This window comes from Tupaia chinensis, unplaced genomic scaffold (genome assembly GCF_000334495.1).
Source record: "Tupaia chinensis unplaced genomic scaffold, TupChi_1.0 Scaffold000355_1, whole genome shotgun sequence".
NCBI classification, from domain to species: domain Eukaryota; kingdom Metazoa; phylum Chordata; class Mammalia; order Scandentia; family Tupaiidae; genus Tupaia; species Tupaia belangeri.
In genome coordinates, this window is record NW_006159850.1 from 4,629,660 (window position 1) to 4,634,502 (window position 4,843).

A 4,843-nucleotide genomic window follows, 5' to 3' on the forward strand; every position below is an offset into this window, starting at 1 on the left:
TCATAGGCAGGGCTTCTCTAGACCCCAGAGGCTCCAATCTCCAGTGCACCAGTCACGCGGGAACGTGCTGCACGCGCACATTCCTGAGCTCCAGGCTCAGAATCCCGGAGAGTCCTGTCCCAGGGCGTCTGGGGGGAATCCGCATCTTCAGAAGTCCTCGCGGTATTTCTCTGGCAAGGTGGCTTTAGCGTGACCCCTGCTTAGGCACCTGTCATTCGTTATCAAGGTCTTACAGGAGTGACTCCCAGCGCTCCACCTCTCCTGTCTGCTTCCTGCTGTAGGCTGTAAACCCAAGGCTCGCTTAAGCATCTCGTTCCCTATTCAGTTTGCTTCTTTGGCCCTCATTCATTCAGCAGAATGTCTCTTAACTGGCCGGTGTGTGCCAGGCTCTGTACGAGGCTCAGGCATTAAATGACCTGACCCTGGACTGGAATATTTAATATTGTTAAAATGGCATACGCTCCAAATTACTGTACAGTCAATGTAACCCCTATTAAAATGCCAACTTTTTTTTTTCTAAATCAGAAAAGGAAAAGCTAATGCTAAAATCAATTTAGAAATATGTATTAGGGGCCGTGAGCAGCCTAGTCTTTGAAAAGAACAAACTTGCAAGGCTCATATCATCTGATTTCAAAACACACTATAAAGTTATAGTAATCAAAACAATGTGGGGAACCAGCAGTTAGCGTAATGGCTATGTCGCTGGACTCCCACGTAGTCGACCGCGGTTCGCGTCTCGGACCCGGTGGCTTAAATCTCACGCCGGGCGCGTGTGCGTGCGTGCCCAAGATCCCGAGAGGAGAATGGAGGAGAAGGGATTGCGGCGTGACCATCCCCCCTGGGGGGTGATTTCTCGCTTTCTGTCTCTATGTCTCTCTCTGTCTGTCTGGCGAGCGCACGCGCCCTATAGCGAAAACCTCTCAAAAAAAAAAACAAAACAAAACAAAAAAAAACAATGTGGTAGTGGAAAAACAGACACAGAGATCAATGAGATAAAATTAAGCATCCAGAAATAAACTTGCACATCCATGGCCATTTGTTTTCTATTTGACAAGGGTTCTAAGATCATTCAGTGGGAAAGATGAGTCTCTTCAACAAATGGTACTGGAACAACTAGACATTCACAAGCAAAAGAATGGATGTGAACTCTTGCCTCACACCAAATTCAAAAATTTACTCAAAATGGATCAAAAAATATAAATGTGAGAGCTAAAACTATACAACTCTTAGAAGGGAAAATAGGGGAGGCTGGCAGGTGGCATGGTGGTTAAGAGCACTGGACTCCCACCTTGCCGGCTGTACGTTCGAGTCCTGGATCTAGCAGCCTGCTTTCTCACTTTCTCTCTCTCCCTCTCCCTTTCCCTCTCTGGTCAAACTAAATAAATAAATTAAATTAAATTAAATAATTCTTAACAAAAAAAAGGAAAATAGGTGTAAATGTTCATGACTGAGGATCAGGCAAGGATTTTTTAAAATGTGACACCAAAAGCACAAACAACAAAGGAAAAATGGATACATTGGGTCTCATCAAAACTTTTATGCATCAAACATTACCATCAAGAAAGTGAAAACAGGGGCCAGCAGGTGGCATGGTTGTTAGGGCTCTGGACTCCCACATGGCTGAATGTGGTCCAAGTTCCAGCCCTGCTGGCTTGCTCTCTCCCTTTCCCTCTCTCTGTCTCTCTGGCCAAAATTAAAAGATAATAATAAATACAATTAAAATTTAAAAAATTCAAATACAATTAAAATTTTAAAAATACAATTAAAATTAAAAGAGCAAAGAATGGAAGAAATATTTGAAAATCATATTTCTCAGGGTTTAGTATTTGGAATATGTAGAGTTCCCACAACTCAACAATAAAAAGACAACCCAATTAGAAATGGACAAAGAGCCTAGCCTCGGCAATACAGGTAGTAAGGATGCTGTCGTGTGGTGCTTGAGGCCATGTGAGGGGGCTCCAGGTCCATGTCCTGAGGTCTACCTGAACATGCTTGGGTATGCTCAAGATCCTGTCTGCTGCAAGGTTGTGGGGAGGATCACGGCATGGAGACCCTAATGAGGGTTCCTGTCTCCTCTTTCTCTGGAAATAAACAAACTTTAAAAACTAGACAAAGGAACTGAAGAGACATTTTTCTAAACAAAGTACAGAAATGACCAATAAACACATGAAAAGATGCTCGACATGATTAGTCATTAGGGAGATGCAAATCAAACCCACATGAGATATCACTTCCCATTCACAAGGATGGCTAAAATAACAATAGTAATAGGAAGATAAGTGTTGGTGAGGGCACAGAGAAACTGAAAGGCTCTATTGTCGGTGAGAATGTTAAATGATGCATCAGGGGAGTCAGTTTGGCAGTACCTCGGTTAAACAAAGCTGCCGTATGGCCTCAGCAATTCCACTCTGAGGTGCCCAAGAGGATTGTGAACATATGTTCACACAAAAACTTGTGCATGAATGTTCAAAGCAGCACTACTGTTAATAGTCAAAAAGTACAGCCCACCCGCCTGTCCCTGAACGGATGAATGGAGTCCCCCAATCGCTGTCTGTCTACGCTACGGAATACTGTCCAATCGTGACAACAAACCATGTGCTGACGGATGCTACGACGTGGAGGAACCTCGACAACATGCTGCTAGTGAAAGAAGCCAGGCCCCAGAAGACCACACAGTGTTTGATTCCTTTTATAGGAAATGTCTAGAACAGGCGAAGTGGTGGAAACAGAGTAGATTCACGGTCGCCAGGGCTGGGTGGGCAGGGGAGGGGACTTGGGGAACACTGCTGACGGTGCAGCGTGTCTTGGTGGGATGAGGAAAATGTTCTAAACTTAGAGTGGCATGAGTGTACATTGTGAATAAAACCTACTGAATTGTACACTTGAAATGAGTTAAAATGGTGACTTTTATGCTATGTGAATTCTGTCTTGAAAAAAAAAAAGACTACCCCAGAGGCACTAGCGTTTCTCTGCCCAGTTTCAGACTCAGTAGACAGAATCAGGTCCAGCGTGGACCAGACGTCCAGGCGACCACGCCAGGACACAGGGTCACACCTCAGCAATGGTGCTGCTGGGGACTCACACTTTTGGGTGGGGACATAGTGTTTGGGCCAGAGGGTTGTGGGCTGGGCAGTTGTCCCAAAAGATGTCTACTTTAAGTATAAACAAAAATGAAAGAAAATCTTGGAAAAAGGTAAATAAATCACTTAGCATCTTACTCACTACAGCTCCTACTTCTCTAAATCCTTCCAGTATTGGTTCACAGGGCAGTACGTTTCTCAGAGTTGGAGTCCCTGTGTTCGTTCAGTGAAATCTCTTTTAACTTCCCATCATATCATGGAATTTCTTGCATTTCTAAATCACTTTTATAATTTCCTTTTTATTGGCTGGATAATGTTCAGTACAGTTGATGTACCATAATCTTCTTGATTACTTTACTGTTTCTAAAGATCATTTAAAAATTTTTTGCATGTAGGGAACCAGCAGTTAGCGTAATGGCTATGTCGCTGGACTCCCATGTAGTCGACTGCGGTTCGAGTCGCAGACCTGGTGGCTTAAAACTCATGCCGGGCGCATGTGCATGCGTGCCCAAGATCCCGAGAAGAGAAAGGAGTAGAGGTGATTGTGGCGTGGCCATCCCCCCCGGGGGGTGATTTCTCACTTTCTGTCTCTCTGTCTGTCTGGTGAGTGCACGCGCCCTATCGCAAAAATCTCTCCAAAAAAAAAAAAAAAAACCACCAACAACAAAACATGCTGGGTGCTTGTGTTTGCACATGCCCCAAATCGCAAACGGAGAAATGGAGGAGAAGATATTGTGGTGTAGCCATTCTCCCTGGGGAGTGATTTCTCACTTTTTGTCTCTCTGTCTCGTTTTTCTCTGGAAAGTGCACATGCCCTCTGGAAAAAAATTTTAAAAATAAAAATTTTTTAAAAAGAAAGAAATACTGGCTCAGTGACTTAATAGCAAGTTACGGCATCTCCGAGCTTTCAGTTAGTCAGAAAACAACCAAACGGAGCATTCTTCCTTAAAGGGCTGGTATTTCAGGGGCGTGAGGGGATGGGAAAGCACTCGGTAAGGGGGTTTCTACCCTGGGTCTGGACTGGCATACGGGGCAGTGGCCCAGTGCTCCTGCCTTCCCGCATCCAACCCCACGTTGTCCGTTCTTGCTGTAACAAGGAGGCAGTTACCTAAGCTCTCTAGCCTCGACTTCCTTGTCTGTAAAATGGGTGTGGCAGGGACAGCATCCAGTCACAAAGCACTTGTGGACACTAACTGGCACGTCGTAAATACAGTGGGCACAGGAGGGGCCCTGAGCTCTCGGTGCTGTCAGTCCTGCGGGCCAGAGATGGGGGGTCGCACACAGCCTTCGGCAGAGGAGAGAACAGCATGGACGTTGGTGGCTGGGGGACCAGGAAGAGGCCTTTGAGAGACCTCAGCTGGCAGGACCAAGAGGGAAGAGCTGAACTGGACCAGGGCAGGCCTCCGAGGCAGAGAAGCAGGCATCTCCAAGGACAGCTGGCAGCTGCGCGGTGCCCGGGCTGAGAGCAGAGCAGCGGAGGCCGGTCCTGCCTGTCCCTGTTAACTCCCCGCGGGTGCCCGCGCCACTCGTCTGCTGATCAGATGCCGCCTCGTGAGCAGTATCGTTTCCGAGCACTATACCGCGATTCTATTTTTATTAAAAAGGAGAAAAGCATTCTGAAAAAAAGGTCACCAAAATGTTAAAACGAGTTATTTCTGGTTGATGGCTTTTTTAAAATATATTTTTGAGTTGCCTAGATAAAAAAAAAAAAAAACAAAAAACCCCACACACAAAAAAAAAAAAACCAAAGAGCCATGCGGACT